Source organism: Rattus rattus, chromosome 12 (genome assembly GCF_011064425.1).
Source record: "Rattus rattus isolate New Zealand chromosome 12, Rrattus_CSIRO_v1, whole genome shotgun sequence".
NCBI lineage: Eukaryota > Metazoa > Chordata > Mammalia > Rodentia > Muridae > Rattus > Rattus rattus.
The window spans coordinates 13,536,508-13,561,429 of NC_046165.1; the positions used below are offsets into that span (position 1 = coordinate 13,536,508).

Genomic DNA, 24,922 nt, shown 5'->3' on the forward strand with positions numbered 1-24,922 from the left:
ATCAAATGAATATAATGAAGCATCATGTAGTTTATGCATGCACTATTATTATTATTATTATTATTATTATTATTATTATTATTATTATTAATGATGTACCAATGTTAAGAGTCTAAAACACTAGTCATATGAGATCTTTAATACTGTTTCCTAATATGATAATTTTATGCTACCGTGGTGGGACAGAGTTAGAACAGTCTGATGTCTTAATGCAGTAGGCGTATCCTTTTTCTCCTTACCTGTCGAGGTTTCAAATCAGACTCTAGCCTGACAAGAGACAGGCGTTAAGGTGGGAGACAGCTTGTAATGTATATACTAAATCGAGGTCAACATTTTTTAACATTTGAAATTTAATTTTCTAATACATGGGTTAATAGGATTATTATATCCAAATATACTATCAAGGGATGAGAAAGCATGCTTTAATAAGGATTATATTTTAAAAAGAGCAAAGAAATTTACGTGGGAAAGATTCAAGGTAGAAAAGGGATAGAGAGATATAATTGTACCAACCCCAACAAATAAAATGAATATTTAAAAACAAACTGGCACATTTTCAAATGAACATGGTAGTTCAGATACACAAACACACACACACAACACACACACACACACATACACACATACACACATACACACATACACACACACAGAGTTCTATGAAGGCGAGCAGAAGAAGTTTGATAATTACTTTAAATACGGCCTTAGAAGCTAAAGATCATTCTGGAGAACTTTCCAGAAGATAATAATATGGAAGTCAATGATAGCTTGCAGATGCGAATCTTTGTCTAACCATACATTTGTCAATTTTCAATTAAATTTGTTAGTATATATTCCTATATGTTCTCATAATGAGTATGAGATTACTGAACTATATCCTATCATTTATTCTGAAAGAATTCTATTTTATTTGTATTTGATTATCATTCCCTGTTTCAGCAAATTAGTTTTTTACCCAGTGTAAAATATTCCTTCCATGGATGGGATGTCTTGTCAAACCATTCTCTCCCTCAGCCTTTCAGCCAACATCTAGAAGAGATGCACACCTACATAAATATTAGTGGAGAAGAAACACTATGATTTTGCCAAGTGGACATAGTATTAAAATGAATCTAAATAATTTATCATTTTAGCCATCCATTAACACACATTTCTACCTGCATGAGAGAAAGTACTATGTACAATACAAAGCAATTAACTCAGGGATTGACAACTATCCAAAGTGCAAAGAATAAGAAAGTACAGATTTATGAACCATGGATGGAAATATATATTAAACTGCCACTTCCTAAGTCTCATGTATCTCTGTTGAAAAGAAGTAGAGGAGTTTAAGAGCCAAAACACTACAAGGAAGCAATGCATTGTGTACACATCAGTCAGATTCATCTATGGAATCACATTGATTTTAACAGCATACAGAAGACCTGTACCATCCCTGATAGACTAAACGCCAGTGATGAGAATGATGCTGGGCAATAGTCAAGGATCTATTGGCAATTGTCAGGTCCTGAGAGAGAGAAAGATTAATTCTTTTTGAAGAGTTTAATCCCTAGTGATGACAAAACTCCAGTTGAAGAGCACATATCCAAGAAATTTTGGACAGCACCAATTGGTGCTGATGGTTTACGATGAAATGGCCACAAAGCTGAATGGAAATGAAATTGGAATAGGGTAAATTTGAATGAGAATGATGAAAACTATTGGCATGTATTTCTTCAGGAACTATTAAAATTGCTTTTATGAATTTCTTAAAGGACTACTATAATAGTTTAAAAAACAGATTTCAAGGTAGAAATTGAAAAGTAAAAGGCCATAAATTTGGAGGAGTATGGAAAGAGGAGACAGAAAAGATAAAAATAATTAAATACAATCTCAAAAATAAACAAAAGCAACTTATGAGATTGTCAAACAATAATTTAGTTCTTTAAATTTTTTTTAATTCAAGAGATAAAGAAAAAATGAAGAGATTACATGGTCAACAGTCAAGGAAATACATTAGAGCCTATTAATGACTTATAACTCATGCTTTGGGCAGCACAATGAACTTTTCTAACAGAAACTCATAGATTCTCCCAGAATTTCCAGGCTTCCACTATTCTTACCATCTTCCTGAGAATTGCAGCTCACACTGTTGTCCATGACGACCGACCACCAACCATTGCATGGGAGAGTTGTTTTAGTGGAGAAGTAAATGCAGTTTAAACTTTCCGAATCCCTTAAGAGAGGGATGCAAATATGAGAGGGATGCAAATATGCAAATATTCCCAACAGTGAGGAGGACTCACATCCTTCTTTATGTTTATAGGATTCTCTCACAAAATAATTAAGAATGGGTATATTGTCTTAGGCGGGGAGGGAGGTCAGGGGGAGTGGATGGGGAGGGGAACACCCTTATAGAAGAAGGGGAGAGGGAGGGGATAGTGGGCTGATGGACAGGAAACCAACCGGGAAAGGGAATAACATTTGAAATGTAAATAAAAATATCCAATAAAAAACTGTTGTTCAAAAGAATGAATGAATATATTGCCTGGAAATGTAGGAATGTTCATATTCATAATATCAATTCGACCAATTCATGAGGATCAGAACTCTTTTTATCTTCTAGTATTGTTCTTATTATCCTTCTTCAAAAGTTAAATAATTTCATTGTTCTGACTTTTCATGTCATTGGCTAGGTTTATTCCTAGATTGTTTTATTGGATAGTGTGAATAGAAGTATTTCCATGATCTTTTTATTCCTATGCTTGTTATTGTTAAAGAATGGCACTTTGTTGATTTTTTTTTGTATCCTGCTATTTCATAGAATGGTTTGATCACTTCTAGAATTTCTCTGGTGCATTTTTTTGTTGAGATCTCATGTGTAATGTTATTATCCCCAAAAAAGATAATTAGACTCATTAGTCTCTTATTTGATTCCTTAAATTTTTTTTCTTTGTCTTATTGCTCTAATCAAGAGCCTTTTCTCATTTTTGACTTTAATGGTATTTATTTGAATATTTCTCATTTAGGTTGATTTTGTCTGTGTGTTTGCAAAATATAGTCTCCAGTCCCATTCTCTTTAGAACATTTATCATGAAGGTATATTGGATTTTGTCAAAGACCAACATTTATCCATTTGGTGAGATGATCACATGGTTTTTGTCTTTAAGTCCATCTATATTTTTCATTTATACATATTATACCAATCCCACATCTCTGGGATAAACACCACTATTCGTGGCATATTGTCTTTTTGATAATTTCTTTTTTGCCATTTGAATATTACTATGTAGAATGAGTTAAGGAATTTCTGATTGTATTTAAAAAAAACCATAACTCAAGAAGGATTGCTTGTAGTTTGAAGGCATTGTAGAATTCTAGTATAAATATATCTGCACATTGGTATTTTGCCTGTTTGCTTCTTTTCCTTTTCCTCTGTCTGAATACTTTAAAAATTTTGTGATTTTCTGATTTTTATTTCTTTGTCTCAGTTGGTGATTGTTTCTTCGTTTAACTTTGGTGATTCAGATGCATCTAGAATTTCCTCCTTTAATTTGACTCTTACTGAATGGAATATGGAGTGCACACGGAGCAACCCATGACTCTAGCTGCATAGGTAGCAGAGGATGGACTTTTGGGAAATCAATGGGAGGAGAGGCCCTTTGTCCTGTGAAGGCTCTATGCCCCAGTGTAGGGGAAGGCAGTGCAGAGAGATGGGAGGGAATGGGTGGGTGGGGGAACACCCTCATAGAAGCAGGAGAAGTGGGATGGGATAGGGAGTTATGGACAGAAAACCGGGAAAAGGGATAACATTTAAAATGTTAATAAAGAAAATATCCAATGAAGAAAAATTAAAATATTGTCAGTTTAATTGATGTAGATTGTCATGTTTCCCCATAATATTATCTGTTTCTTTTATTTTGGTTCATGCTTTTCCTTCTTGGTTAAATAGCCCATGCATTTTCTAATTTTATTTATATTCTGAAAGAACCAGCTTTTAGATTGACAAGTAAAATGAGACAGAAATAAAAAATTATTTCATTAAAAAAAACTTCATCTCTGGTATTGCTAGGAGGACACCTTTTCTGCATGAGGATGCCGATAAAAGAGAAAGAATGAAAATATTTCTGAACTAATCAAAGCACCGAAAGTTAAACGGCCTTGCTAAGATTTGGTAGACCTTTAAATTTTTTACTGTGTACTAAATAAACTAAGTAACATAATGTCATTTATTTTCATCTATTTTTGTATTCATCTATATCTGTTTCCTTTATTATTTCATGTATTAGAAATAAAAACATCTTTTTTGTTTCATTCTAATCAGTTTCATCTGAAAAATGTGGAGTTGTTACATATTTGTTTTGATAAATTGAGTCATAATGAAGGGAAACTGCTCACTTATGTCTAGTTAGAGATTATAAAATACAGATTGTAAAGAAATGATTCATTTGCCTTTTTTACTTATCTTCTTACACACTTAAGAAGAAATGAACCCTATATCTGAAAGGTAGGTATACACAGACATACATTATATATTTTCAATTGTGATAAAATAAAAAAAGCGTTGTATCATAAGCTATAGAATATTATATCACATATTATTTTATTCATTCCAAATGTATAACATATAATTTAATAGTTCCCACAGATTTGCCAAGTTGAGGATTACTGAAATTATTTAAAAAATTGAATTTTTAAAATTCATAAAATAAATACATAATGCTCTAGGTGTTCTAAAATTAGGTAGAAAACAGGAATTTATAAGAAAATATCTAGAAACACATCATTAACTCTCTGAATGTGTAAATGAGTTTGACATTTGCTAGGAGCTAATGAGATACTTACTTGATGTGTAATTTGTCAAGCACCCTTTTCTGGAAGTCTGAAACAGAAAGCTTCCAAAATGTGAGTCATTAGAACAGATCAAATCACAATATATCAAAATACACCTCTCCTCTGACAACATTTCATGTGAAAGGCAAGAATATCCATCTAATATTGGGTGGATATAAAATTTAAATCTTAATCCGAGAACATATTAGTATTCAATTTATATACTTTATTGAGCCAATGTTCATGGTTGATAAGTAATACTAAAATTTCATTTAGCTTGTTAGAGATTTGAATTTTCTTCCTTCCGTTGCCATTTATTTTTACTTCTATTCCATTTGTTTTATAATTCTTATCTTAGATTTCAAAATTCAGAATTTTAGCTTTGAACTTATTCCTAAACCAGTTTATCTTCTAAAACTACAGGCTGTTAACATAAGCACCTATGTGAAATGCTGGTTATTTTTGGGTTTGAATTTTGATGTATTCTGTTTCTTAATGACAATAAATTCTGTTCTCCATGAGCAATTGCTATGTATGTGATGCAAACTTTAATGAAGAACTTTTTTCTCCTGTAAAAATAGTATTTTGTTCTCTCATTCATCAATCATGTTTTCATAATTTGATTTAAAATGATAATTTCTTTCTGGGCAATGTAAATTCTTTCAGAGATATTGACATATATTGATGGCAGAACAATTGCCTAATGTGGACAAAGTCTTAAATGAATTGATAATACACCACAAGTAACAATTAATAATAAGTTATAGTAAACATTATCTTCAAGCTTACATTATGTATTTGATGAGAGTTTTTTATTATTTTTGCTTATTTATTCTTTTCTTGTGCGAATCCATTCAAATTACAACCTCCTGCCCCTCTACTCCCTCTAGTCTCCCATTCACCTCCTTTCTGCCTTGTTTTCTTTCAGAAAAGAGCAGGCCTCACAGAGTTATCTGCAGTAACAAGATATAATATGAGCAGACATAAACTCTCACATAAGGACTGGGAGAACCCAACAGGTGACAAGAGTTGCCAAGAGCAGGCAAAAGAGTCAGCAATACACTCACTCCTACTGTTAGGAGTCACATAGAAATCCAAAGTTAAACATCCACAGCATGTTTGCTGATGACATGACCTAGCACAGATCCATGCAGGCTCTGTGATTGCTTCCTCAGTCTCTGTGAGCCCCTATGAGCCCTGAATAGTGGACCATGTTCTCCTGGTGTTCCTTACCTCTCTGGCTCCTACAATCCTTTCTCTTCATCCTTTCCTGGTTTTTTTAAACTGTGTTCTTTTATTCTTAACTTGTTGCAAATGTGTCTTGAATTTTCATATGATATTGATAAAAATTCCTTTAGACAATTCATCATTGATTTTCATTATATAGAATGTTCACTTTGTCTTCTAGATAATTCAAAACATTAAAATTTATAATTGATTTTGACTACCACTAATATCGCATGATTTTTCTTCAATACTTTATTGATTGATTGATTGATTGATTGAATGAATGAATGATTGACTTATTTTTCATCTTCTTTTCTTTTCCCAGTTTCACCTTTAAAAATCCTATTACTCCCACCCTTTCTCTCCAAGGAAGGCAAGCCTCCTTTAGTTACCACCTCACTTTAGGACATCAAATCACAGAAGGACTAAGCTCATTTTCTCCCACTAAGTTCTAACCAAACAGTCCAGATAGGAAAAGGGGATCCAATGGGAAGCAACAGAATCAGAGATAATCCCTACTCCAATTTTAGAGGACCCACATGAAGACCACGCTGCACATCTGCTACAAATATTCAGGGGGCCTACGTCCAGCCCCTGCATGGTGCCTTGTTGATGCTTCAGTCTACACTACCCCGCGAGTCGAGTTTACTTGACTCTGTATGTCATCCTGTGGTGTCCTTGACTCCTTGGTTCAATCATTTTTATCCCCACTCATTCACAAGACTTCCTGAGCTCCACCTGATGTTTGGCTGTGGGTCTCTGCAACTGTTTGCTTAATGAAGCCTGTCAGGAGAAAGTTATGCTAGGCTCCTGTATGCAAGCATAGCAGTACATCATTAATAGTGTCAGGGGTTGATTCTCTTACATAAGATGGGTCTCAAGTTGGGGCAGTCACTGGTTAGCCTATATATTTTGTGTTGAAGATTTTGTGGGTGGATTGATGCCTCCCTCCTTCCACTAGAAGTCCTATCTGGCTACACCAGTCAGCCACTTCAGTCTCCATATCCCCTGCAGGCCTTTGCAGGTAGTAATCTTGGGAAAGGTTCAGAGAGTCTATGGGGTGACTAACAAAACATAATTTTATATTAAAATTACATGAGTAAATAGTATAAAATCAATAAATTGTATTGTTCTTTATTGTTTTATTTTTTCTGTTCATATTTTCTTTTTCATTTAAATTCATGCAATATATTTTGATAAGTTTCCCCTGTCTGGTTTACTTCTCCCCCAGGCACTCCCTACTTTGACATCCGTCTCCCTCAATACTTTCATTCTTTCTGCATAAAGAAAGGAGGGCAATAAAAAACAAACAAACTAAAATACAAAAAACATCAGCAAAATCACCAAAATGCACAAGAACCACACACACACACACACACACACACACACACACACACACACACTACATAAAGCATCAACTATGATACACAAATAAAAGACAGGTAAATACAAGAAAAAACTCCAAAAAAAATGAGGAACAAAATCTACAGAAAATACTATTGAATTAATTTTGTGTTGGCTACCTACTGCTGATCATCAGACCTGCCTTAAGTGTGATTTATATCTCCAATGTCACACCATTGAAGAAAACTGATTTTCTAATGTGAGCAATTGTTGGTTGAAGCTGGACTCTTGGTTCCATAATTTTCCATGTCAATGCTTCGACAATTTCTGGCATGAATCTGTGAATTCCCTCTGCATGCCTCCACTGCCCCTTTGAGTTTATTTGTGTGTCAGTCTTGTTGTGTCTGGAAGACAATTTCCTATCCATATTCTAGCCCCTATGATTCATAATCTTACTTCTCCCTCTTTTGCAACATTCCATTAACCCTGATGTTGAAAGAATTTGATGAAGATTGTTGATTTAGAATGAAATATTTCAGTCTACCACCATCTGCCCATTATCAGTTGTGTTTCTCTTTATTAATTTCTATCTGTTGAAAAGGAAAGCTTCTTTGTTGATGACTGAGCAATACATGGATCTACAGTCACATGTCATTAAGAGCCATTTTATTGGTATATTATGTTCTTTTAGCAGAAAAATAGTATTCCCAATAGTATATAGATTTCTTCTGTGTCCCCGCACATTCTCATTTCACGTTCTTAGCCATCAGAGCAGTGTCAAGTATGGGTTCTATCTAATGGAGAGGGCCTTAAGTTAGAGTTGCGAGTGATTGCTACCTTCCACATTGGGCCCATTATTGCACGGGCAGGATCACTAGGTAGTGTGAACAACAGACAGTTTACCTCTGTAGATTGCATGATTTATAGTTTGGTTGGTGTTTACTTTCTCATCTGTCAGCATGCAGTCTTCCAGTACCTCAAAGTCTACACAGGAAGAGTGAAGTCTCTAGTTGGGAACATGATGAACATCTCTGTATTCAATAAGATATGTCAGCATTGTCTTCAACAATTAACCCTTTCCATGTGGTTTGGAGAGCACCCAGTACCAACTTGGAAATTTCCAAGCCAATTAGATGTAATTTATTCTTGACGGAGTAAGTTTCAGTTGTGGTAACAGATAATGATTCCATGTTTTCCTCTATCCTCTTCAATAGTAATAGTCATTTGTTTTATTGATCTCGGCCATTCTAACTACTATGAGATGAAATCACAAAGTAGTTTTGATTTACATTTCTCTAGTGAAGAGTGTGTTGAATATTTTTAAAGTAGCTCTCAGACATTTGTGTTTCTTCTCTTGGGAACATTCAGATTAGTTCTGTACCTTATTTTTAAAACATTGGGTTATATTTTCTTGGTATCTAGATTTTTGAGTTCTTTATATATTTTAGATAGTAACCCTCAAATGTGTAACTGGTAAGGATCTTTTCTTAATCTATACCCTGAACTTTGCTCAAATGATGATATCTTTGAGGGAAGCTTTTCAGTATAATAAAGTCTTATTTATTTATTTATTTATTTATTTATTTATTTATTTATTTATATCCCAAATGCTGCCCCCTTCTACTCCCCTCTTCCAGGACACCTTTCTCCATCTACCCTCTTCCTCTCATCTCAGAGGATGCGACCCCTGCCCTGCAATTGCCCACCCTGGTGCATTATATCTCTGCTTGATTAAACAAGGCAGCCCTGTTGGGGAACAGATACCACAGGCTACAGCTTTAGAGAAAGCCTTCACTTCAGTTGTTGGGGTACCCATATGGAAACTCAGCTGCAAGTCTGCTACAGATGTGACAGGGGTACATATGCTTACTTTTGGTTGGTGGTTCCGTCTCTGAGAACTCCCAGGGGTACAGGTCACTTTTTTGGTCTCCTTCAGGACATTCAATTCTACCTCCACCTCTTGCATAAGAGTCCTTGACCTCCATCCAATGCTTGGCTGTGGATATCTGTATGTGGTTTGAGTCTGCTACTGAGTAGAGCTGGAGATTTGAATTCTCTCCTTTGAACTAATGCTAGTTACCCACTATGTTCTTTTTTGTGTGCATTTATCCTTAAAACATCACTTCCATTCACTATTAGATATATTAAGAATCATTTTAGGGACTTGACTAACCATTTTGATTTTTACTGCTTGAGAATCAATTTATTCATGACTGGTGACAGGATGCCTATGTTGTAAAGCCACGGTATTCTAATGAGTTCACACCAGCATCCTAAAATGTGATATGTTAATTATAACATGTTTGCATATCTTTTCTGTGTTATTTCTGTCTTTAACTACATCATACAACCATGTATTAATACTGGTTATTGCTTTATCATCCAGGCTTATCTAAGATTAACTCTAGTCAATACTGAACAATTGGCAATATTCATACCCCAGTCTGCATATTGTGTGGGCCATAGACATGTGCTACTGTGCCCATCTGTACAAATTTGAGAAATACATATTTTAATATTTTGTTTATAAAACTAAATCCAATAGCAGTCCTTATAAGACATGGCAGATGATTTTTTAGGAGGGGTGGTGGTGGTGATTTGCAGTCATATTTATAAGATGAATTGACAAATTCTAAATGATCAGAGCATCAATAATTTAGGCAAATGAAAACCATGCTGCTCTGGGGTGGAGGAGATCTTTGAACCCCAGAAGTACATCTTAGAGTGAGGAGAATAGAATCGTGCTGCAGAGAGCATTGTACTGGAGTACGACGAAGACTCAATCACTGGCTCTGTGGAGCTGTGGGAATGTACACAGAGACTCCTCTCCTCGTGAGGAAAAGATGAGGGCAATCTCATTTGATGGGTCCTCATTGCTGCTGTGGTGACTGATTGTTATAACTATATGGCAGATTATGTCCTGTTAGCGCATAGTATCTTTATTATTTTTTACTGCACTTTTTACGTGTTTCATGAAGCGAAAATACAATTTTGTGTTATTACTATATTTTCTACGTGATCCTTGATTGCGTGATAATTTCTGAGGCAAAAAGAAAAGAATTCCCAATCTTGCGATTCTTTGATCAAGATACAGAGTACGTTGTGTGGATGAGGGAGTTTTAAATTTTCCATCTTTTTCTTCAATTTCCTTTGGTTTTAAGAAGCTAATTAGAATAATTTTACTCTAAGGCTCCATCTCAGTGTAAAGCTTAGGGTTATTGAGAAAAACACATTTTGGTTAGAAAATGGGAGAGAAATCCCTACTTTGAATATAAAGTGTGAATCGATAATAAGGAGACCGAAGGTGTCTGGAGAGATGGAATGAGCAGGAAATTTGAGACACTGAAAGGGGACATTAAAGGAAGAATAGGAAGCCCTGGCTGGCAGTTTTATGCAATGTGAAATTGTGCTGGTCCTTAATTCAGTGTCTAGGGAAAGATAGAAAAACCTTCTAGAATGTGTTTTAAGGCTCACATATTCCATGAATAGCATAGATGGGGAGATTGTGAAGTAAAACTTCATGACTACTTTTGAATTACCCAGAGCAGAGCATGAGGGCTTTCCTTTACTGTCCCCATTCATCTCTTTCCTGCTTCTTCTCTCATCAGTTCCTCTTTGCATTTCTTCTTCTTCAATAAATATAATCCTAAAGTCATCTGTAAAGACTCCATGCAAGGTATTACATGCTTGAATTATAAGTGAGGTATAGTCTTTGTACAGTTGCAGTTTCCTGAAACAGATGATTCTAGATCAAAGCAAAATGAGATGTGGCTACTCATCTTCATTTATAAATTGTCAGGTCTGCAAAAAGGAAACTTCCATGTATCAGTCAAACAAGCCCTACGGATACAGACGAGGACGATTACAGCTAACCATTGGACTGAACAAGGGGACCCCAATGAAGGAACTAGGGAAAAGACTGAAGGAGCCGAAGGGGTTTGCCACCCTATAGGAAGAACAACAATATGAACCAACCAGACCCCTCCCCCACCCCAGAGCTTCCAGGGACTAAACCACCAACCAATAAGTACACATGGAGGGAATCATGGCTCCAGCCTCATATGGAGCAGCGGGTGCCGTTGTCCAGAATCAGTAAGAGAAAAAGCCCTTGGTCCTGTGAAGGCTCATTTCCCTGATGAAGGGTAATGCCAGGGCATTGAGGTTGGAGTGGATGGGTGGGAGGGGGAGCATCCACTTAGAAGCAGGGAGAGGAGGAGGGGGAATGGGAGAGGCGGGAAAGGGGATAACATTTGAAATGTAAATACATAAACTATCCAAGAAAAATAAAATTAAAAAAAAAATAACATTCCCAATTAGTTAACCATTTACATACAGACAGCATGAGGTGAGGTTACAGTTCTCAAATTATATAGACATCGTGCCATGTATATTAATAGCTTTGTCCAATGAAATAAGCAATGGGGCTTTATAATAATTGTTACTCTTGTATGACCAAGTAAAAAAAGATTTTTAAAAAGTGGGTAAAGAATATAATGTAACATATATATATATATATATATATCAAGAACTTGAGGTTTATCTACTCTTACAGATAAACAGTAATTAAATACAAATAAGATATGTAGACAATATTTTGTCACACTCAAATTTTTAAACCCACAAAATCAAGAATTTTACCTGGCATGAAAAATGCTTCTCAAGTATTCATTCTGATACTTCTGTCTTAACAATGTTATATTGCTTTAGGTAATTCACTAGAGTTCAAATGGAAAAGCTTCCAAAATATTCAATACAATTGTTTAATATCCTTTCATTTTTTATCATGATAACCGAAATTGGTTGTATAGTATCCAATGTTAGCTTTAGAATTTTTGCAATAGAAAAAAATCTATTGCTCTATCTTAAGTTTTACTGATACCTGGAATACATTTCTCTACCTGTAGCCCCAGCTTTGGGGAGTCTGACAGAAAGCTTCCTGTGAGATCCAGGACAGGCTGGCTACACTGTAAGACACTGTCTTAAAACAGATGTTTTAGTTATTCACTTATAACCAGAAGTCCATTTTAAAGCAGATTGCAATAAAATAGGATTTTAAGATTACTAATTTATGAGCCTGCTCTGTAACAGAAACTATTACAGAGCTGCGAATTGCAAATGGGAAAAGTGGCAGGCCTTCTTTCTTTTATGTGGCTGTTAATCTAGAGACACTGTAATGTGTGATATAAGAAATGAAAATGGAATGAGAAGGAAGAATTGAGGATAAACTGGTTTGGGTCAGGAAAAGTATTAAAATTCGGTGATATAGAGAATGGATGAAGGTGTGGCTCTCAGGATATCCACTAAAGAGTTTGGGGCGATTCCATTTAAAGTACAATAAAACAGACATTCTTGATTAGAGAATCATCACAGCTAAAGTTAGATTGTTTGGATTTTAGCTTTTAGTAACTTTACATTGACCATGCTGTTTTACCCAATAAAATGCAATCGAGACAAAAACAAACAAGTAGTAATTTCGGTAGAGGAAAAAAATATGTTAGTGGTTATACTTTCCTAACACTCGTGAGTATGCTGTTCTATACTGGGGATATTTAATAAAATAGAGGGATGCTAATGGTGGTATAAGAGTTGGGTAGATTTGAACATTTTATATCCAACTTGGGGTCAATTAAAACATGTTCTGTATTTGGAATACTTAGAGTAATTTATGTTTCATAATTCAATACACAGAAGATTAAAGTTAAGTTTGTATGAGTATTTTGCATGAAGCATATCCAATGAGGACTGGGGAAAGATCAGAAAAGATAAATCTTTTTGCATTTGAGTTTTCACATAGTTAATCTAAAGAGAGAAATTAATGACATGAAGTCATCTAAAAGTAAGTGCATCTATTTCTTTTATTACCAGATGATTTTTATCAATGTGCTTATGAATATAGCATCGATTCTTTAAAATCCCTTTTCAAGATTATAGTATAAAACATCATTTCCCCTTCAACGTTATCCATCTAACCCCTCCCATGTACCTCCTTGTTCTCATTCAAATTCCTGGCCTCCTTTTGCTTAATTGTGGTTACATATGTACGATATAAAGTATAATATGCATAATTTCTAAATACATTACATAGTATCTATACATTCTAGTATACATATACTCCATGTTTAAAGCTGCTCTCAAGTTTCAGAATGTTTTAGATGTGTCTAGTGCTTTTTCAATATTTGAAAAACGTTCCTCTTCCACAATAGCATATCTGTTGCTATTGTCTTTGCTCAGACCATGTTTTGGCAGCCATATTGGTTAGTTGCTATGGTTGTTGTTTCTTTGATATTTCTAGGAGACATAATTTCACAGCCAAGTCCCTCTTCTCCTCTCAGGAGTTTTCTACCCACTATTTTGCAAATTTTTCTTGAGACTGATCTGCAGGAGTTGTGTTGTAGGAGTGCCATTTGGAACTCTATCTACAACTCTGTATTTTGCCTAGTTGTTGTTTTAATGAACTAGTCTCCATCTGTTGCAAAGGAAAATTTCTTTGAGGAGAGGTGAGAACTAAACTTCCATGTGGGTACAAGAAAAAGTAAAGGGTGGTGTTGGTCTCCATCCTGCAGATATGAACACCTGCTTATGTGAATGGTGACTAAAGTCCATCATTGACCTGGGAATGGCAATGTGATGCCTTCACATGCATGTACGTTTTACTTCAGCCATATTTGCTAGTGTGAATGAGACCCAGAAATAGTCTTGGGGATCTTGCAAAATAGGAGCACCAGAATCCTCAGTGACTAGAGAATTCCTTCCCTATTGCTAAGTTCTTTCAAGGGTTACCAATTCTATTCATGGGTGTAGCCGACTTATAAATTAATGATAGAACTTTTTTCCCATTTACATGCAATCACATTGAGCATTATGTTTCAAAGCACAGAGTTTGAAGAACACAATCATTCAAATCTCAGAATGTTTTACAATGAGCCTGGTAACTGAATGATCCCAGAATACTTAATTAACTTTACTTATTCTAGTATTACCTAAAGCTTGAAAAGAGCGGGGATTATTATTAATGATAATGTGTGTGTGTGTGTGTGTGTGTCTGTCTTTGTCTGTTATTTCTTTAAAAATATTATCCTCCTTTCTTACTTTCAAATATACTAAGAAATCTTACAGTCCTTGAAATTCAGGGAAAGGGTTTCTCATTAGTAAACTACTAAATCTAATTCTTTATCTTCTTCAAACTCAGGTCTAAAAGTTAATAACAAATTATTTGAGACCACAATCTTTGTATGACATAACGTGGGAAAACTTTACATAAACAATTCATGTACTGGATGAAATTATATCTGAAAACTGTTGAAAACTAGATTTAAAATTAGAAGCCAAGCTTCCTTCAGATTTAAAGTTGTTCTAAACCTGAAGATGCTGAAATGAGGGCACACAAGAGAGCATCTAAAGTGTTTTTAATAATAATACAAAAAATAAAAATGGGGCTGGAGAGATGGCTCAGTGGTTAAGAGCACTGACTGTTCTTCCAGAGGTTTTGAGTTCAATTTCCAGCAACCACATGGTGCTCACAACCATCTATAATGAGTTCTGATGCCATCTTCTGGTGTGTCTGAAGACAGTGACGGTGTACTCACATAAATAAATAAATAAATAAATAAATAAATAAATAAATAAATAAATAAATCTTTAAAAAAATAAAAAAATAAAAATAAAAACCTATGTAACCTAAAACATTTCCACGATATGGCGAGCAATTAAAGCATCCACTCTCTCTCTCTCTGAAATTAAGCACAGTGCAAGATCCATCTTAACGTGATATTGTACACCCAGAGAGATATGTTTGTATATTTTGCATGATCCCAAATCATGAGTCAGCTCAATTCTGTTGAGCCAAATCATAGGGATATAAAAAAAATGTTCAATTTTATTTTATATCTGTCACTGTTTCAGTTTTAAATTAAGGAGTGGAATCCATTATAATGTTACACTTTCCTCTGAAATCACTTCTTTCCTAAAGAAAATGACAAATTAATCTGCAGGGTCGATTTTCAGTTTATTCATGGTTTTGTAACCACCTTCTGTTCTGAGAGTTCTCAGGGCTGGTAGAGCATAAGCATCAGTGGGAAAGAGATGTACGTTCCTTACAGATGGACTCATTTATGGATCTTTTGTTGACATATAGATCTAACACCCTCCAGGGACATACACAAATCTCTGTAATTCCCGTGCATGTATAATAATGCATTTAATGTTCAGATTTAACCAACAAATGTGTAAAAATCACATACAATTGAATGACTCCCTGCTGACTTCACAGCTGTACTGAAGGGGCTGGAAACTGTGGATTAGTGCATTGATTGTCAGGAACTGCACAATGTCACCTATATCCTTGAGTAAGACTGTCATTTGTAAATATGAGCTTATGTTTATGCATGCAAAATAATGTTTATTCAAAACCGTTCTTCTTGAGGTATTATATGTTGTTCAGGAAATGGCCATAAAACCTTTAGAGGCTGGGCTCTATTATGGGATTGAACCAACAGCAGCAAATTAACATGAGTACTCTGTCCCCATCACTGTCAGATCATATATTCCAGTTGATTATGGTTCTTTCTGGAATACTATTCTCATATTGACTCTGAAGTTTAGGAGTGTATGTATTTGGGGAGAATTATGGTGAGGAATTATTTTTAGATCTGGTTAAATCGTCCTATTTTATTGACATTAATTGATCATATGAATGTATTCTCCAGTAATGCTAATGTTATAGTATCCCTAGACAAAAAAGAAGCAGGTTCTGTAATAATGACTTGAATTGAAAATAAATCCTACGAATTATTAATCCTGCACATTAAAATAAAACAAACAAACAAATAAAGATGGGCCAGCCATGTTGTTGAGAGGATATAAGCAGTAACTACTGCGCCTGATAACCTGCATTAAATTCCTGAAAGTCACATAATGAGAGGAGAGAACTAACTAGGGAAAGTCACCTTCTCATCTCCCCACTGTTCTAACAGCATGTACCTCTTGGTTGGGTGCACCCTGGCTTTTTTTCACTTCTACATATATACCTTGATATTCACACACACACACACACACACACACACACACACACACACAGAGAGAGAGAGAGAGAGAGAGAGACAGAGACAGAGACAGAGACACACACAGAGAGAGAATTGTGCACTACATACACAAATATTTGTAAAATGCACACAACACACACACACACAGACATAGAGAGAGATAGAGACAGAGACACAGAGAGAGAGACAGACACAGAGAGAGAAAGAGAGAGAATTGTGCACTACATACACAAATATTTGTAAAATGCACACACACACACACACACAGACACACACACACACACACAATTTGTTTGGTGACATTCAAACTTTACCTTCAGTTTTAACTGATCTTTGGGGGTTAGAAAGACAGCTACTGGTGGCTGCTTTAAAGATGACAGGATTTGATTCTCAGCATCCCTTTTGTAAGTGTAGTTCCAAGGAATTCAACACTGTCTTCTGGACCACAAGAGAATCAAGAATGCACATACATACATTCAAGTACCACATTTATACAAATATTAAAATACTTAAACAAGGAGAAAAGTTTAAAAATTAACAGAATTTTGGAAGATTTTAATGTCAGTTGTTCTTCCCATTCTCCATGTTAACCTGGTTATTTCAGTTGGAGCTATTTGAAAAGTATTCCCCACTGCATTTTTTCATTTAGTAATATGAAAAATATAGGGATAATATGAAACAAAGAAGTTAAAAAGGATTCATATTTTCTCTTACTATTTCCTAATGCAAGCTGACTGAACTATACTTATTTTTTTTCAATTTCTTCTTATTATTTTAATTATTTATATCCCAAATGTTGCTCCCCTCTGTGCTCCCTCCAAGAGTTCTTACTCCATTCCCCCCTCCTCCTTGAGAAGTTGCTTCACCTCCACCCCTGGGCATCCCCCGGAATATTAAATCTTTATAGTATTAGGTACATCCTGTCTCCCACTGAGGACAGTCAAGGCAGTCCTCTACTACATATGGGTTAGGGGCCACTCACCAGCCCATGTATGCTATTTGGTGGCTTAGCCTCTGGGAGCTCTAAGGGGTGCAGGTTAGTTGATATCGATACTGCTGTTCTTCCTATGGATTTATCATCCCCTTAAGCTCCTTCAATCTTTCCCTTAAACCTTCCATAGGGGTCCTAAACCTCAGTCCAATGGTTGAGTGGATCTCCTTTTGTCTTAGCTGCTGGTAAAGCCTCTCAGAGGACACCTATGCTAGACTCCTGACTGCAAACATACCATAGCATCAGTAATGTAGTGTCAGAGTTTGGTGCCTGTCTATGGAATGGATCCCAAGTTTAGTTGGTCACTCGATGGCCTTTCTTTCGATCTCTATTCCATTTTTGTTACTGCATTTCTTTTAGACATGCACAGTTTCGGGTCAAAATTTTCCAGGTAGGTGGGTAGCCCTATCCCTCCACAGGGGACCTTGTCTATCTACTGGAGCTGGTCTCATAAGGGTCCATCTCCCCACTGTTGAGCATTTTGGCTAAAGTCATCCCCATTGAATCCTAAGAGCCTCTCACTTTCCAGGCCTCTGGGACTTTCTAGAGGTTCCCCCGACTCCTCACCCCTGGCAGCTACATGTGTCTATTCCTTCTCCTGGAACTCTGGGCTTTTCTCCATTCACCCCATACTTAAACTTACTCCCTTTCCCCTTCCTCTTTTTCTCTCCCAGCCAGGTCCCTCCTTACCTCTGCCTCCTATGATTATTTTGTTCTACCTTCTAAGTGGATTGAAGCATCCTTACTTGGGTGGTCCTTCTTAGGGTCTGTGGAGTGTATTATGGGTTTTCTGTACCTTTTGGCTATTATCCACTTATCAGTGAGTGCATACCAGGTGTGTCCTTTTAGGTCAAGTTACCTCACTCAGAATAGTATTTGCTTGTTCCATTTATTTGTCTGCAAAATTCATGATGTCCTCATTTTTAATAGCTGAATAGTACTCCACTGTGTAGATGGACCACATTTTTGGTATCCATTCTTTGTTGGAGGGACATTGGGTTGCTCCTAGTTTCTGATTATTATGAAAAAGGCTGCTGTGAACATAGTAGTACATGTGTCTTTGTGGTGTGGTGGAGCATCTTTTAAGTATATAATCAGGAACAGTATAACTGGGTCTTTAGGGAGAACTATTTCCAAGTTTTTGAGGATCCACTAGATTGAAGTCCAGAGTAGTTGTGCCAGCTTGCAATCCCACTAGCTATGGAGGAGTACTCCCCTTTTCTTCGCCACATCCTCACCGGCATATGCTGTAGCTTGAGGTTTCTTATTCGTTTTGCTTTGTCTTTTGTCTTTTGTTTTTTGATTGATTGACTGGTTGGTTGGATGGTTGATTGGTTGCTTGCTTGCTTGGTTTTTTGGGGGGATTTTTTTTTTGTCTTTTGTTTTTCATCTTAGCCATTCTGACAGATACAGGATAGAGTGTCAGTGTTGTTTACATTTGCATTTCCCTGATGACTAAAAATGTTGATCATTTCTTTAAGTGCTTATCATCTTTCTGAGAGTCCTCTGTTGAGGATTTTCTGTTTGGCTCTGTACTCCAATTTTTTAATAGGGTTATTTGGTGTTTTGGAGTCTTAGTTCAGGATCGAGTGTGGGGAAAGACATGAGAGTGGCCCAGAGTGCCTGGTGAATGAGCAGAAATCAGCAGCTGCCATGGACGGAGGGAATTTGAGTGGAGGAATTTTAATTTTCTAAAAGTAATGTTTGTTAATTTTCCTAAGTATTAGAAAAACTGTAACAGATTCTACAATTTAAAATGCTATGAAACAAAGAATCACAATTCTATTCAGGGGCAGTGTTTGCATATTTTGGCCAGTGAGATACAGGAAATGGTCATTAAAAGAATATGTACAACAGGTGGTCCCCTGCTGCATTTTGTCTTTCTATTTATTGTTTTTTCCATAAGTATTCGCATCGTGAGAAATTATCCCAAGCCATAATGAAGCTCACATTAAAAAACGTCAGGATGATAAACAAGGAGGCATCTCAGTTTCTTGGGGTCAATGAATCCTATTCTCAGGAAGGTTCTGCTAATGTTTAACTAATAATCTTCCCTTCTGTTAATATTTATTTCAGTCATCGCTATTTGCTTGTCAGTCATATCAAACAAAATGACAGAAATAACTTCTCAAAACCAAAAAACCAATGGGCACATTTTCTTACTGTCTAAAGTTCTATACCATCTGATAAATATGTTTTAAACTTCTACCTCCCAATTCCTGATAAAGGAACCCTTTATCATTAAAAATAAGAACTTAGTTGGGGATTTGGCTCAGTGGTAGAGCCCTTGCCTAGGAAGCGCAAGGTCCTGGGTTCAATCCCCAGCCCCGAAAAAAAAAGAAAAGAAAAAAAAATAAAAAAATAAGAACTTAGAATTCCACAGTAAAACTCTTCTTATGTTCAGAATAGAGCTCATAACTACCTTGTACTTGTTTTTTAATAAGATGTTTATATTATTATTATTATTATTATTATTATTATTTAATTAAATAAATCCCAGTGAAGTGTTCCTGCTACTCACCCAAATAATTTACATTCCTGAATAGAAGACACACACAGCCTTTACATTGATATGTCTACAATACCTCAATGGCTGGGCACCTCCTAACCTCCATGTGGCTAATCCATCTCTCTCCAAAAATCTCGAAGTATCACTTAATACATTCTGTATTCTACCTTGGCTGTCATGGATCCACTTGGGCAGCCCTGTGAGGCCACACTCTCCCAGCACCTACACGGTGGCTATGCCTCCCTCTCCTGATTTTCCTCAAGCTTGGCGTCTCCTCTCCTCCCTCTTTCCCAGCATGGTCTGATATCCTCTCCTTTTCCTTAATCCCTGCCTCTTGCCCAGTAATCCTAACAATCCCAACTCTGTCTGTCCTGCCTAGCCATTGGCTGTTGGCATCTTTATTTACCAATCAGAACAAACTGGGGGCAGGTTCTAGAAGCCATGTGCATGCAATCAGTTATTCTCATGCAAACAGTTTTTCAGACCCCAAATTAACATAAAAATACAAGCTGCATTAGGCCAAACCCACTACATTATTGAAACTTTTTTAGATTTTTTTCCATTTATTTATATACTATATTATGCTTAGCATTACATTTTTTTTTTAAATAGCCAATACATTTATCTAGGGTCCTCTCTATGATCATGGGTTTGAGGCTATCCATGGGAAACTGATAGGTAGATCACTAGTACATAAAAAAAAGACAATGTCTGCTCTTTCCCCAGAATCCATTATCAGACAGACTCAGGCATAAGTGACAGAGAATAATAGGAAAACAGCTATACATCTATATCTATACGACTTTCTCTGGGGCTTGGGAATGTTGTTGTACTCCATGTACTCATGGAGGGTATAGGTTTCATTGATGCAACTATTTCTGGGTCACTCAATGTCCCATAGGAAATCCCTGACCTTGCAGCTATTAGTGAACTCCACAAATTTACAAGTACAGAAACATAGACATAGATGAAATAGTTTATTTGGTCTGTTTTCATATTTTATTTGCCTGGGGTTAAGAGACATGAGGCTCTATTTTCCAAGAATAGGTCATACAGTAGCTTACATCAAGGTGAAAAAAATGAAATTAAGATGGTTAATATTATAAGAACCAAAGATATAAACTGTGAAGCAATGAATAAAATTAATATCATGACATTTGATGTTCTATGTGAAAATACATATCATATACAGTATAAAATAACAATAATGTACACATTAATATACTTTGGTATGTGAATATAAACATGCATACATACATATCTAAACCTTGGTAATAAGTATAATGAACTATTGGTTAAACAAAGTAGAAAAACTAGAAAAAATGTAAAACCAATACCATCTTAAATTTTCAAATTAATTCCTTGGTCAATCAGTGGTGAAATCACCCCATCTAATATACTAAAATTAAATTGCTTAGAATAGTGAAATATAAATGGAAGACATAGATATCTCAAAAATGTCTACATGGGAAGCAAAGTAAAATAAATCACTAAGTGGATATTGAAGTCAAATAAAAGGAACTACCTATTTAGTCATAAATTTTGTTTCAGAATTTTTTGGGAGCATCCTTTATAGAAATTGTCAGATTTGGACAAAAGACTGGAGTAATTCATTCTATTTCTATCATTAATGATTACAAACATTTGGAAGAAGTAAGACATGGAGAATAGAAAAGATATACTATATTTAACAACTTTATAACATAATGATGTTTGCAGCTTTATCTTCAGGAATCTAGTAACGAAATTGATATTAAGCAAGAATGTATAAATTATATAAGAAATAAGTTATTTATTCTCCTCAATTCTGAAATTACAATGTACTTTGTCACATGTTCCACAATTACAGCCTCCACTTGCTTATTTAATAAAAAGAGGAAATAAACAACAGAAAAACATGTTGAGAAAATACCCGTGCTTTGGATATGAACAGTTTTGAAGAGTCAACCAATTCACAGTGTTTTTTAACTTTTGTATTTTGATGACTAATTGTTTGGTGGTGAGTAAATGATCTCTAAAATATTTATTCCTTTTATAAACTCTGTGTGTGTGTGTGTGTGTGTGTGTGTGTGTGTTTTCAGTATTTCATACACATGTGAAGTGAATTCTAATTACTGTGAATCTCCATCTTCTCTAGTCATGGTCCTCCCTTATATTTCCTCTCCCTTTATTTAGAGAAACTGAAATTAAACAGGTCTATTTGTATGACTGTGTGTTTGGAACAACCCAATGGAACTTGTGGACCTTTTAAGGGGTATGCATCTGATGACAATTTCTTTCCCAGAAAACAAAAGTGGATAGTAGGTCATCAAGGAGAGATAGGGCTTCTGTGGGTCTATCACTGATTCATAAATGACCCATTCAATCTAAAGATGACATTCATGGGTAGTTCACAAATAATGACCCTGAACATCGGTGAATAAACCATACACAAATCAAATTACCTTGACTTGAATTCCCTTTATTATAAAATGAATGGGTAAATCACTTTTGGGAATATGGGGAATTCATACTAGTTCTTAATTTCACACTATCATTTGCAGTTTTTCTCCTGTCAATCCTATTCAGTAAGTAAGAGAAGAGAACAAATGTATCTTGACTTTCCGTTTTTGAATGCACAATTCTCATAAGTTAATGCCAGTCTTCCCAAAATGGTGGCTAGAAAATTTATTCTTGAATCTTATTCTAAAATGTTCAGAGTGTCTGTCTCACAAATTCCAGCTGCCATGAATATTTCATACCTGGAACCATGTTTTGGTAACAATAGAATGTGAGCACAATGAACCAAATCAGCAACTGAGCTACTTGTGGATTTGTGACGGCATGAAGATCAGGAGAAAGCCTACTTCTTTAGGTATGAAAAACACAGCTTGCATACCATTTACAATCATGTTTTATAAATATAGTTGTATATCACAATACCATGTTAAAACTGAGATAGATCTCCTGTGCAGTGCAGTTTCCTCTAAACAGTTTAGTTGTTTTTTGGGTTTATCTTGAGAAAAAGTATACTGCTTAATTATCAAGAATAACCATACCCTACTATATTCACGCTTGATGTATTTGATGTTTTCTTTTCCTAAGTTCCATGCAGAATTATAAAATGAATTATTTAAATATAAGTGTGATAGTGAATTAATCTGTTGGCTATATTTCTTTACATTTGCTAGTCCCCAATAACCACACAGAGAAACCAAGATTTATTTACAAGCTTTACCTTAAGCTTCTATCTAGGCAATTCAATGATCTACCTTAACCCCCTAAGCTAATGAGGCTACCTACAAGCCATGATCCCATAATTAATTGAATATTATCGTTGATATGGCTCTTTGGTTTCTGATGTTTTGTCCCCATGGTGTCTTCTCAGGCCCTTTTCTCCTCATGGCCAATCTGAATCATCCTCCCTCTCTTTCTCTTTCCGTCAGCTAGCAGAAGGTTCTACCCTATTCTCTCCTCTACCCAGCATTATTATCAGCATTTATTAAGAAGGCAGAGAATCAGTGTTAGGAATTGTTTAAACAAACTTGAAACAGGAGATTCTTGACATAAACATGACTATACTGTATCTGGATTGAAACAATATTATGAGGGCAGAGAAATCAGCATTTGAACAAATCAAAGGTGTCCTTTAAATAATGCAGAAAACATTACACGTACACAAATTACTATATTACGTTGAACTACCATGATGTTTTCTATGGATATTTCTGGTTGCCATAGTTATTAAGGCATATATTATTTCACATCTTTGGAAAATTTACTTAATTTTAAGATATAATTCATATCTCAGTAGAGCAGAAACCCCATTGGACAGCATAGAGGGGTCACAGTCAGGTACCTTCTAGAAAGTTTTTGATTTGGGTTTATTTAATTTTCTCTTCCTGAATAAGCTTCGGCCATGGTTTTGGAAAGGAAACGCCTCAATGGGGACACACTAGTCACATCTTTCAAAAATTGTCTACAGCGGCACAAGAAATTAAGATGATGGTAGCCTTGGAAACCAATATAATATAATACTTGTCATATTTCTTGAGTAATAAGTTCTCTTTTTCCTCCTTTCCAGGCCACAGTGACCTATGAAATGACACTCTATGCAACTGGGATTTATGTATGGAAAAATTGAGCAGGCAGTATATCTACACAAATTATCTATAATGGTATTTTCAGAGTTGAAATATAAACATACATTTTCAACTGTAATAAATGGCTCATAATTGATTGTATTTCTTCCAGAACACTTTTAAAACTGTTATTAGCAATGGGTATCAACAACTGATGTGTATATTAATACATACCTTAAAATACTGGTATAAACTCTGGTGGAAAATATACATTAAAGAACTGTTTTGAAGTGAATCTTAATCAGTTAAATCATAACTTAGTATTATAGCTTCAACTGAGATAGCAATAGACACAATTCACACAGTTCAACATAACTTGCCCAGGGTCACCTGTACCTGTGAAACCTGCCATGGTTTGGGTTGGCTGCTCTTGAGGCTTATAGTCAACCTGTACTGCACCTGTGAAACCAGCTGTGGTCTGGGTTGGCTGCTCTCCCGACTCCAAGCCAGACTTCCCAGTCAGTGCATCATTAGTTTCAAATTTTACAGTGTCACTCTCCTAGATTCTGCCTCACATTGCTTTGTAACTGATAGAACATAACGGAATGAGATTGAATGTACAATATTAGTATTATCCAAGGTTACCGAGAACATAAAAGAGGATGCCTCATGTAACACATAAGCAGAAGAATCTAGGAATCTTTTTGAAAGAGAAGGTCAGAAAAAAAAAGATTGATATTTTACTCCATGGGTTAGTGTGCTTATATATCTCTCTGTAATACATATGAGGTGGGATTTTTTTTTAAAAGAAAGTGTGTAAGCTGGTTAGCAAACCTCCAGCAAAATTAGCAGTTGCCTTCTTGATTTGACACCATTAAAACCCAGGAACAGTAATAAATATATATGGTCATTTTAGATAATAAATAAGAACTGGGAT

At 35.5% G+C, this 24,922-nt stretch overlaps 1 long non-coding RNA gene across 1 annotated transcript in view; it reads left to right on the plus strand.

Moving 5' to 3' along the window:
* Positions 1-22,754, plus strand: part of LOC116913767 — a 177,010-nt gene extending 154,256 nt beyond the window's left edge. The window contains exons 2-4 of the long non-coding RNA XR_004389639.1: positions 5,741-5,831; positions 21,774-21,923; positions 22,646-22,754. This is a non-coding gene — a long non-coding RNA (uncharacterized LOC116913767). The remainder of the gene's footprint in view (positions 1-5,740; positions 5,832-21,773; positions 21,924-22,645) is intronic.
* The last annotated feature ends 2,168 nt before the right edge of the window (positions 22,755-24,922 follow it).